Raw genomic sequence first — 12,946 nt, 5'->3', positions numbered from 1 at the left:
GGATACAAATGAACAGCCAGATGAAGACGCACATAGGGTCCCAAGCACGGTAGTTTCAATCTCTGTGGAGTTGGGAAGATGGTAGTATTCACCATCTGGAAGTTCTCTGAACCTCATTATTTAGGGATTTTCATGGTTTCATCACATTGGAATAATCAATTGATTTAATCTGTAGCTCCTTTCCTCTCCCCAAAGGTTGAAGGGGAAAGTTTCAGGCTTCTAATCAAGGCTTGAGGTTTCTGGCATCCAACCCCCCATCCTGAAGCTATCTAGGGGCTGGCAAGAGCCACCAGATTAGAATAAAATCTCCTCCTATCACTCCAACAACACAGGAAACTACAAAGGTTTTAGCTCTGTGACAGGAACCAGTGACAAGAGCCAATATATATTTCTTCCTGAAAACAAAATGCACTTATAAAAATGTTTAAAGATAGTTTCCAACTGTTGCAGAACTTTCTCCAGGGTTCAGCTAAAACTGGGTTTTTGTCACAGACCAGGAAAGATTAAGCTTGTGGACATAGAAAGGTGAGTGGAATTAATTGGGCAAAAAGTAAAGGAAAAATAACTCTCGGCAAAGCCAGAGAGAGTCCTGCTAGCAGGTCTCCCACCTGACAAATTGAATCCCAGGTCACCGCATAGGAACTGAAGAGGTCAGGCTCCCCACCCATTCAAACTACATGAACTCTCAGAGGCTCCACCTCGTCCTCCCAGTTTGTAGGTGCATTATTCCGAGAGAATCAGTCGGGAAATGTGGGCTTCTTCCGGGACTAGCAGTTCAGTTTTTCAGCCTTCAGGCTGATTTAGGCTTGAAGGCAGAGTTTCGCTGGGGACCCTTGGCTGTCTCCTGTCTCTATCACAACTAGCCAGTATTAGACATCCTCTGGTGAGCTCATGAAATTCTATGTACAAATAGTTCTTTGTGTTAAATACATCTAGCCTCCACTTATATATTCTCCCCCAACTATAAAGCTCACTTCAGAATAGTGTTATTTCCCTTAATTTGTGGATTTATTCCATGGTTCATCATGGCTTATGTCCGGTTAACTTTAGTCACTGCATGGATGAATCATTACAGCAAACATACACCTTTGTTTATTTCTATTGTGATGACATTTTCCAAGTGCACCTTAGGTCCAATATCCTGAGACATAGGTCCAAAATTGAGACTCAGAAATAGGCTTTTTATATTTGATTTTCCCTTCTCGAGGCACTCTTTTCTAACTTACTGTTTCTCTGAATGTGTGATTTCCCAAAGTGGATAATTTTGCAGCCTCATTCCCTATACTGGAGACACAATTTCCTTGACACTGACAGGAGTGGTTATCAATAACCTGTACATAATTCATCACATTTCTCCTCAGTCCTTCTAGTTTTGAATAAACTGAATTGCAGACAAAGGAATCAAACAGAAATAAAGTTAAGAACTGTGCATGCCTTCAAATTAGGTGGGAAAAGCTGTATATCACTGAGTTAAGCAAAAACATAGTATGAGAACTAAAAAATGCTAATCATTCTCACTGCATGACTTTGACTTCTTGCTGTATAGCTCTTCCTGGTACTTCCTTACTAGTTTAGGCCTAGGAATGTTGACGATTTGCAGAGCAGATGTACTTTCTCTGAATTTCTCTAATTTGTACCATACTAAGCTACTGCACATGATAGCAGGGTAGAGAAAGAGCATACAGGATAAAAGTTTTTATTTATTTATTTTAATTAATTAATTTGATTGAAAGGTACTCTTCCTCTGTCTCCCAGGCTGGAGTGCAGTGGCACGATCTTGGCTCACTGCAACCTCAGCCTCCTGGGTTCCAGTAATTCTCCTGCCTCAGCCTCCGGAGTAGCTGGGATTACAAATGCTATTTTTTAAATTAAGCATTTGATTTTACAAATGTTATGAAGCATAATGTGAGTTGTCTTGGATAAGTGGCCCACTATTGTATCATCTCATAGAGTAATTACAATTGAATAAGTTGCTAATTTAAGTGCTTTAGCCAGGCATGATATAATGTTTGCTATTGTTGAATCAAGTGTAGCTGAAAGCTGCCTCCTTACATATTTTAAGGCTCTGTACCTCGTGAACTACAACCTAAGGGGAGTTGTAAACAGACTGTACAACCTAAAGGGAGTTGTAAACAGCCTACTCTTATGCCAATCACTGAGTTTTGGCCAATCAAAGGTGGCCAACCGTTCAAATCATGTTCAAATAAGGCAAACGCAGAGCTTAACCAATCTGGCTTTTTCTGTACCTCACTTCCATTTCCTGTACCTCACTTTCCTTTTTCTGTCTGTAAACCTCCTCTCACCATGTGGCTGCACTGGAGTCTTTGAACTTCCTCTGGCTCCAGAGGCTGCCCAATTTGTAAAGTGTTCTTTGCTCAATTAAAGTCAGATAAATTTATTTTTGCTAAGGTTTTTCTTTTAACACATTGATGTTAAGGATAATGATGAAAAAAAGGTATTTATTTCTTAACCCACATGGGTTACATTTATATTTATTGCACAATCCTTTTCGGTTACCTCATAACCACAAATAATCAGGCTCTTAACACACCTTTCAGTTTCCATCTCAGAAGAATTAGACGTAGGGGTGTAAGTTCAGATGAGTTGGGAAGCTCTAGTAACATTTTACACAGGTTAAGCCATCTTAGCCATTTATCTTGTATGAAGCTTCTTTTATTTCTGAAAATAATACAGAATGTTTCATATGAAACCTAGAAGTTCATATAGTGTCAAAGTGAAAAAGCAGTGATGATACTGAAAGGCGGGAAGATCCTAGAATTTGTATCTAGATGTGTCACTTTTCTCTGGATCTGACTCTCCTTGCTAGGAAAAAATAATACTAGTTTAGTTTCCATTAGATTTCAGTATCTTAGCACAAGCAATAAGCATACTAATATAAATATAAAATAATATATTTCAGTCTGGGAAGATATGAATCATATGCCTGATTTATCTGCATAGTCACCTTGAGCTTAACACGCTTGATTTTTTAAAAGGTTAACATTATCTGCCAAATGAGTTTTCTCTTCCCCTTGAAAACGCCTTGTAATAAAAGAACTGTTTGCATTTGCAGAGAACAGGATCCTATGGGAAACAAAGAGCTCATTGAACTCTTTTACATTATAGTAATCTGAAGAGAAACATAAGTCAGTATTTTTAAGGCATAATATATAGGCTGGAAACTGCTATTTCCCTTTGGATAAAATAATCCACTACTACTAAAATCTAGGCTCAAGTGCAACTTGATACAAACAACCAAAACTATTCTAAAAATTACTCTGAGGGATTTATTTTTAAAGCAGAATGGACAATAGCTTTACTTGTCACTTTTATTGAAGACAGAACTGTAAAATGTAGCTTCTAGAATCATGGGACTTGGTAATAATTTTTACCTTCAAGCTTTTTGATCTACCCTTTGGCAGTTGCCAGTCTCCTTCTAGAAATTGGATGACAAAGAATAATTTATTTTTTCTATCATTAACTTTGAATAAGTTTGTCAAGGTAAAAGTGAGGTGCACATTTAAGAAACTTGTATCTAGATTTAATGAACATAAGAGTCAATTTGAATGAGGCAAGTACATTTTCAGAAATCTTTAATGGAAACGTTCGTCTCTGAATTCTGTTTATGCTTAGCTCCAACATGCCACAACTTTTGATTAGAACACAATATTTATCTATATACATGTGATTTTGTAAATTAAACTCTGCTTAGGTCATATTTTTTTATTAGAACACAGTATTTATCTATATACATGTTATTTTGTAAATTAAACTCTGCTTAGGTCATATTTTTTGTAATAGAAATAAAATGTCTTTTATGTCTCCCAGAAATAAGGTAAGGATAAATTTGAATAAATCAAGTGGATGCAAAATCTGAAGTTTGAAAGTGGAGTAATAAGTATGATTCTTGCTACATTTAAACTGTCTTAATTTCATCACCATCAGCACCTATTATTTTTGCATATTTACATATTTTCTAAGCTACTACACACTTTCCCAATCTCCAGCCTGTATCTTTTGAACATTTTGCCTCTATATATTTTTTTCCCAAAATTGACTAAGCTTCTGACTGATCAACTTACTCTAGGATCAATTATACTATAGTGCTGAATATTAATTTGTTTGACACTTTTTTGGTACATAGATTTCGAATGTGTTTATTCTTCTAAACTATATGTTAGCTATCTAAAATCAAAACTTGCCCTTATTTTACTTTCTACTAAGTAATGTGATATTCGCTTTGCACATATAATAATCGATAATTAGTTATAATTAATTTAATACTAATTTTGATAGCAATATTCTGGCAGTCAAATTACAACAGAAGAATAACACAACAATTTTGATTATATTCCATTCCTTTCAGAAAAGCATTTCACTTTCTCTGTTGGCAGTGAAACATTTTAAATTGACTACAAATTTGTGCAAAATCATTGGGAATTGTTATGCTTCTATGCATTTTTAAAGAGTGTATTTTTGTTGTGATTCTTTGGACCAGTAATTTTATATGTTTATTTCCCACTTGCTATTTTCAGGCTAATTTAGAGCATCATTCCTAACATTAGTAATGGAGTTTGACATCTCTGGAGTTGTTTTGTAAATAGAAAGTTAATTTGGAGACAGTTTTATATTTACAGAACACTTTCTAATTTATAGAATATAAAATGGAAGACAAACTTAATTCTTTTCTGTTTACACATTCTTAACAAGGATCACAGTTATTATTGTGGACAATCTGAATGGGTATAAATGTAAGTCCTATTAAGAATTTCTCAGAAAAAAAGATTAACCTGAAGAATAGCTTAATTATTTTGCTATTTTTATTCAAAATTCCATCCCTTGGGCATTTTAATGTGAGGTAGGTGTGCATACATTTATAGATAAAAGCTTTTGAAAAGGTACTTTAAAATTAGGCTCAATTACTAGAAGGTGTTTTCCTTTAGATTAAAATTTCCATTGGTGCAATAAGTATGAATTTGGAGACAATAACTTTGCCTTGCCGGATAGACTATATATGTAACATCATTCAATGAAATGGCTTCAAGTTACTAATTTAAAACATTATGTGGTGCAAAAGAGCATAGGCAACAGTTAGAAAATAAGTGAAAAATATATCAGGCTACCTTCAAGTCAATTCCAGCAATATGCACCTAAATAAATTACATGATGCATTTAGAAAACTAAAGTGTATGGTAATAGCCATTACTCAATACATCGCATAGGTGATCTTCCTAGACAGATGGTCATAATCAACTTCAGATATGATTTGGATTTAAGTATTATCATTAAGGAATATAGTATATGTAATAAATGTATATTATTAAGAGTAAATACAGATGGTGCTTTAAAGTCAAATATTTAATAAAGATAATGCATTAGAAAAGAGTGCAATCACTTGCCCTCATTTTGGAAAATATTCTCCAATATTACTGGAAAGTTATATGGTTCTATTAAAATAAAATACTCTTTCTATAAATATACACACAATTCTAAGTAGCTATTACTTTGTTACTGAAGCAATGGATACAAATCTCTGGAAATAGGTTCTGATAAGATAAATAATGTCCTAAAATAAAACTTACACTCAATAATTTAAGATGGAGTACATTATTCTGTTGCTTACATTGAAGGTGCTATGGTTTGAATGTCCCCTCTAAAACGCATGTTGAAATTTAATTGCTATTGTGATGTTGTTAAAGGGTGGGACTATTGGCTGGACGCGGTAAATCACGCCTGTACTCCCAGCACTTTGGGAGGCCGAGGAGGGCGGATCACGAGGTCAGGAGATCAAGACCATCCTGGCCAACATGGTGAAACCCCATCTCTACTAAATATACAAAAATTAGCTGGGCAAGATTACTGTGCCTGTAGTCCCAGCTACTCAGGTGGCTGAGGCAGGAGAATCGCTTGAAGGAGGTGGAGGTTGCAGTGAACCAAGATGGCACCACTGCACTACAGCCTGGGCGACAGAGCCAGACTCCGTCTCAAAACAAACAAACAAAAAACAAAAACAAACAAACAAAAAAGGTGGGACTATTAAGAGGTGATTAGGCTATGAGAGCTCTGCCCTCATGAATGGATTAATGTTGTTATCACAGAAGGGGCCTGACTGTCATCCTGAGAGTGGGTGGTTATAAAAGTGAGTTTGGCCCTCTCTTGTCTCTCATGCCTTCTTACCCTCTGCTTTTCCTCATGGGATGACACGGCATGAAAGCCCTTGGCAGATGTGGGCCCCTGGATCTTGGACCTTCCAGTGGTATTCTGTTACAGCAATACAAAACGAAGTCAAATAGATGGAAATAATACAAATGCCAGGCACATTTATTTGATGATTTTAAACATAGAAAAGACCTATTTGGTTGAATTATCGGTTCTTATTAATATTCTGTTTATAATTCCTATCTATAATGTTCATTAACTTTGAAAGTTCTACTTTTTAAAGTCATAACAAATTTCAAACAAATCAGTAGAGAATAATAGGCCATTATGCCCTCATAAACTTACTAATTATGAAACAACTAAAAAGTGTAGCTACCATGAAAATCTTTGACATAAATTCTAAAAGGTGTCTAAGGGTGACAGGAAAGTCAGTATCATTCAAGGAGAAATATAAGAATGACTAGCCAACATTGATAAGTTGTTTAAAGAAATATGTATTTAAATGCACATAAAGTATCCTAAATATAATACATGTCTGATGTCAATTATGTCGGACATAATACAGTGACCAGGTTTTTCAAATTAATCATAATTAAGCACAGACATAGATTAAAGATACATTTTAGAATATTATACTTACTGCTACCTGTGTGTGGCAGATGTGGTGCTTGTAAAACTGCTCCTGTGAAGCATGACTATATTAGTGGGAAGGACTTCTTCATCATTTAAGAATAAGAAATGTGGTCTGTCAAAATTATAGTGAAAACTGTTTGCATTCTATTGAATTATATACTTAGATAGCCTCATCTGTTAGTCCATTTTCATACTGCTATAAAGAACTGCCTGAGAGAGGGTAATTTATAAAAGAATTAGGTTTAATTGGCTCACAGTTCAGCATGGCCTCAGGAAACTTAATATCATGATGGAAGGCAAAGGGGAAGAAAGGCACCTTCTTCACAAGGTGGCAAGAAGGAGAAGTGCTGAGTGAAGCGGGAAAAGCCCCTTACAAAACCATCTGATCTTATGAGAACTCACTCACTATCACTAGAACAGCATGGTGGAAACTGACCGCATGATTCAATTACCTATACCTGGTCTCTCCCTTGACAAGTGGGGTTAGGGGGGTTATGGGGATTATAATTCAAGATGAGATCTGGGTGGGGACACAAAGCCTAACCATATCACCACATAAGAAGAGTATAGTGAGAGGTCTATAAATGTGTTATTTGAATTTTGTTCAAAGAGTAATATGCTGTTGTTTATCCCTTCAAAGTTGGACATTTTATCCAATTAAAGAGGAAATAGAAATTATGTTCCCGATCATCATTGACATCATTATAAATATCATCATGTTGAATACCATCATCCACAGTATCATCACTATAATGATCATCTTCATTATTAACTTCATCATTATCAACATGAATTGAGTTTTTGCCAGGTAAAATGCACTTTGCTAAATGCTTGAAGTGCATTTTTTTTCTTTTAGTCTCTATAATAATTCTGTGGTATGTGCTCTGTTGTTCCTGTTAAAAGATGAGGGAAATGAAGCTTAGGAAAGTAATTTTTACATGACCAGCCAAAGAATTTGACTGTCTAATGTAGTCTGTGTTCCTAAACACTACAGCAGGTCATAGCTCACATACTGAATTGACTGCTGAACATTATAAAAGTAATTGCATTTATCGTAATGATTTCCAAACATCTCTTTTCAACCATCAGCTGATAAACATAGTAATAAACCCCAATGTACAACTTTCTGATTTACTTCTTATCAGACCACAGAAATCCTTGTATCTTTCTGTTTCACAGAGCCACCAAAGGGAACTTGCAGCCTACTTCTACCAATCATTCTGAGTTAAAATCTGTTAAAGGGTTGACTAACTGCAAGCTTTACCCCGCAGGTGGGAATTTTGTGTTTTGTTTGTTTGTTTGTTTCTTCAATACTTCACGTTTATTCCTACTGTCATTAATTTAGTTTTAGGAAACATTTTATCTTACATATGCTATTTTAAAGTATCAAAATTACTTTCCAATTTTAACTCATATTTCCAAATAGGCTTAGTTTTCAGCCTACTATGTCTAAACTACTCGTCATGAGTGTTCTACTCCAAAATTTCTAAGGCTTTTTCATCTCTAATAAGCTAAGTCCAAATTACTTACTATTCCATTTAAGGATTTCCATGATTTATTCTCAGCTTTATAAGTTGAACGACAGCTAATGTGGTTCATTCAACACTTTGTCATGTATGACATGATTTTCTAAATTTGCACCTCCTGGGTTTTTTGCTTTTGCTTTCTCTGACATCCTCCAATTTCTGTTTGTAAGAATCAAGTTACATAACTTTCCATCAAAGACTCCCAGTGAATTTTTTACAATTTTAGAAAAATTAAGAAAAATTAAATTCTATGGAGCTATGCAGAGCTAGGAAAGATTAGTGCTTGCATTTCATAAGTTGTAAAGAGTATATTAGGCATAATGTGCATAGGACAAGTTTGCAGGAAGTTTCTCTGAACTTAATTATAACTTTCTATTAAAAGAAAGTAATACGTCCACAAGGGATGCCAAATAAACATCATTATTATCACCTAATTGGAGGTAGCAAAGGCAGGAAATAGAGATTACACATGGAATATGTTGGGAGCACACACTTTTACTGCAGTAGTCAGTAGCCATTTAAAATAGTGAAAGAAAAAGCTGCAAGGTCCTTGGTATCTACAGAAGATAGAATAATGTAAGGTTGTCTCTAACTTGACAGTATGTTTGTTAGGAATAAGCAAACTGGGCTTTCCTACAGCTGGATATGCCAAATAAGTCAATCAGGATATTGACTGATTGACAGTAAGTGACTTCAGACACATACACATACACACACACACACACACCCCATAGCTCAAAGATAAATTATAGAGTGTCCACTGGTCCATTTCTCTATCTAAGCCTTTCAGGTTATAGTATTGCTGGCCTGTTAAATAAATTCACCATATCCATTTATACCCTTAAAATCAAGGCAAATATTATAATAGTATTCAGAAAAAAAAATCAAGAAAAAGTAACTACTCTAGGAATAGACCCTAAGACAAGGATGCTAGCTGAGGTATTTTATTTGAGAGGTATAACAAAGGCTGATATAGGAGTGAGGAAATGTAAGGGATAAGTGTGTTGTCAAGTTAATTACAGCTGCAAATGACTAAAGCCTAATTCTGCCTGGGAAACTGTTTAAAACACCTAACTCAATGTTATATGACCATGCTAGCCAAGAAATTGAGGAAATCACACATCAACTCTTGTCAGTCTTGGTTTAGGGATAGGGGGTGGTAAGTGTTAATTTCTTGGCCTCTCTCTTTTAGGGCACAAACACTAAGGTTTGGGAAAAGGCCTGAGACAAAGAGAAGCAGTTCTGGCAGTTTGAATTCTACACACACTGAGTTATAAGGCTGGAAACCTGTAGATGGGAGTATCCACAGTCTCTCCTATGGACAGGGGACTTATACAAATATTCTGCAATGTAAAGGAAAACAGGTTACTCATGAAATAAAAAAATGCATTTGAAATATTAGCTAAAGAAAAGCAAAATAAAATTTGCACCTAATTTAATTTTGTTTTCAATAAATTACCAAAAAGTAGGATTTTTATCAAAAACATAAAGGAATCACACTAAAAGTCTTTCACCTAAAAAATGGAAATCAGAAAAGAGAGAATGGATTCGTAGTTTCCTCCTTTTCTTTGTTGCATCAGAAATTTCTCTCTCTACTCTTTCCTGTCCTTCAACATTTAAATGTACCAAGAATCTCTTTTTTATATAAAAACAAATAAATAAGTAAGAAACACTCTGACTCCCTGGCTGTCTCCAGGCAACATAGCTTCTCTATTCTCCCTGTGCTTGGAGGCTTCAGGAAGGGCCTCAAACCAGTCACTGTATTCATTTCCTCAATCTAATTCACTTTGAAAACTACCTCAAGGTAAATTCTACTTTGATCTCACTGAAAAACTGGTGGTTACAAAGAGCCAACATTAAATAAACCCACAGGACACTTTTCAGTCCTTAACTTGTTTGACCTCTGCATAGCATATGATATTGTTCAACACTGCTTTCTTCTAGAAACAGTCCTTCTCTTCTTTAGTGTAATACCAATTTTTTGTTTTTTTCTTTGTTTTTCTCCTATTCCTCCTATCATTGTCGATTCCTTTGGTTAAAGCTACTGAATCTACTGCCAGGTGGTCAAGGAGTATCTGACTTATTATTTCGGATAGTGACAGAGATCTAGAAATCTGATTGTTTTTCTTAAAGACTTTCCATTGAACATTTGCTTTTCAGCGTCATCTAAGCCTCCACCTTTAGCAAAAAATTTGAATTTCAACCTCCTAAAACTTTCAGGCTACCTGCAAGCAAAATATCTTTCTTTCTACTTTCTCTCACTACAAGTTCTTAGTTTTTCCTCTGCTCTGTGGAGTCCCTGGCTATTATTAATATGTTTTCATGCTTCTTAAAAAATTGATTATTTTTTCTCTGATTCTTTTTGCATATGTAGGTATAGACTTTCATTTTTATTCCTTACCATCATTTTAAAAATATATCAGAAAAACATAGAGGTGGAGGTGTATCAGTCAGCATTTCTTGAGTAACAAACACAATGGAAACTTGGAAAATATATATATACATATATATTTCTCATGCGTACATCTGCAGGTCAGTTGACGGGCTCATCTATAGTCTGGGAGCTGTTTCTACTCTGTGAAACTCAAAGCATCCCTTGTAATGAAGAAGTAATGACAGATACACATGAAAACAAGTCAAAACTCTGCTCTTGCCAAGTATATTAATATCCCATTGTGAGAGCAAGTTGCATGACTATGAGGCCATCTGTAAGGGGTGCTGTGCAATAACACAGGGAAATGAAAATTCTAAACCAATAATCCTAGCTGCTGTAAGAATTATATACTTGTGTTTAATATGCCATGTAACATCCAAATAAGATTATATATGCATGTATTTATTTTGTTTTTAGCACTAAATAAATCACTTTAATGCTCAATTGTAAACACTATATATACTGCACTCTCTGAAGTATAAGACCTACTTGTCAGTAACCCCAAAAAGGCATTATTTAAGGCTTCTGATAACTTTTCCAGTTCATTCTCCTTTTCTTTATTTCTTTCAACACATATACCATGCACTCGGCACCATTCTTAACTCAGCCATTCTTAACTATCAAAATTCCTGGAATGTAATATGATCTACATCAACTTACGGAATTTAAAGGGAATTCCGTTTCATAGATTCTGAAAAAACCCTTTTTAAGTCAATTTTGCTTAATCAGCCAAAAGTATTAATAGCAAAAAGGACTTAAAGCTTCAATGGCTCAAAAGGATTTCCAACAAGCAGTATTATTGAGTCCTTGAAAGCTTCCTGACCAAGCAATCTCTTTCTGCACTTGCTGATATGTGTTTATCTGAGCATCTTTTACTTAGCCCAAAATAGGCTAATGTAACCAACATTGAAAATCCATTGATAAAGCTAATGACCCTTTCCTTGTTTCCACCTCCTCCACATGATGATATGCCTCAGAGTTTCAGAAAACACCTCTTCAGCCAACATATCTTCATTTTATCAGAGTCACATCGGTATGTCACAAATGCAAGTTTCCACGAGACTAGAGCATTATTCTATGTCTTTTTTAAATCAATAGCAACACTATCACTTCAGTTTTTAAAGAAATCTGGCAGGGATAATAGAGTTAACATTACTAATTTTTTTCCTGACAGCTGAATTAACAATCAAATACTATTCTTAGTACTGACAATCTGGATGCAGCTAATGTTAAAAATACATAATGCAAAAAACATTACCCATGTTACAAAAATAAATAAGCAAACAGATAAATGATAAGCCATTTGAAACCAAAATGGCACCACCTTCACAAGCAAAAAACAAATAAAAATAAAACCTATTAAAAAAGAGTTTATATTACAAGGAATAAAGTGCCCCTTTGAAGTGTATCATCACTTTCAGATACTGGCAAAAATTCTGTTAATTGTGTTATTTATTTGCTTTAGTCTCAGGAGAATCTAAAACGCCCAACAATTTGAGAGAATTATGTGATCAGATGTTTTGGTATCTATGTTATCTGGTGTAATGGATATTTGTTGTTTTTTCTGCTTGGCATATCTTTGTTTGGGGTTGACAATACTTTAATTATTTTTATATTTCTGAGCCACATTTATTCATTCTAAGTTAAAGAATCCAGCTCCATTGATGAGGATGAGACACAAATTATTCTGGAAAAGTCTACCTGTTGCCTATGCAAAGACTTTTGCTTGAATGACAGAAAGGGAGTAGAATTTTTATTTCTTGAATAACTGAGAAGTAAGATTTCCTAGGCCACTTTCCATTCTTTGGTAGTAAATATTTCTGGTTTTTCCTGCTACCTCGAATTTAACTGTGTCCTTGGCAAGCTTAGACTTATCTTGGCCAGTAAAATATAAGTTAAATTGATGTAAGAAGATTGTGAATGCCAGTGCTGCAGACACTGTGCTCTTTAACCCTGCCATAGGGACTGGTGGTGCTTTATGTTGGTGGCCCATCAGCCTGTGACCTCAGGTAAAGAACCCTGTTGATTACTGAAGGACATGAAGTTGAATAAATTGTTCTATACCACTGAGATTTTGAGATTATTCCACAGCACTGTCTAGCCCATAATGACTAATACAAATGCTAACTTCTGACAGTTTCCACTTCTACTGGCAAAACTCATGCGGGAACCATTACCAGGATGTGGAATGTAA

At 35.1% G+C, this 12,946-nt stretch overlaps 1 long non-coding RNA gene across 3 annotated transcripts in view; it reads right to left on the bottom strand.

Moving 5' to 3' along the window:
• LOC129526273 (uncharacterized) overlaps positions 1–12,946 on the bottom strand; it is a 68,563-nt gene that overhangs the window by 21,218 nt on the left and 34,399 nt on the right. Inside the window, exons 2-3 of one of the 3 annotated variants that reach the window (XR_010130688.1) lie at positions 6,178–6,261; positions 2,552–2,679 (exon numbers count right to left, since the gene is read on the bottom strand). The exons of 1 other annotated variant lie outside the window; for it this stretch is intronic. This is a non-coding gene — a long non-coding RNA (uncharacterized lncRNA). The remainder of the gene's footprint in view (positions 1–2,551; positions 2,680–6,177; positions 6,262–12,946) is intronic. One more of the 3 variants, XR_010130687.1, reaches the window with a different exon arrangement.

Source organism: Gorilla gorilla, chromosome 14 (genome assembly GCF_029281585.2).
Source record: "Gorilla gorilla gorilla isolate KB3781 chromosome 14, NHGRI_mGorGor1-v2.1_pri, whole genome shotgun sequence".
NCBI classification, from domain to species: domain Eukaryota; kingdom Metazoa; phylum Chordata; class Mammalia; order Primates; family Hominidae; genus Gorilla; species Gorilla gorilla.
This window is presented reverse-complemented; position numbering and strand designations above follow the sequence as displayed.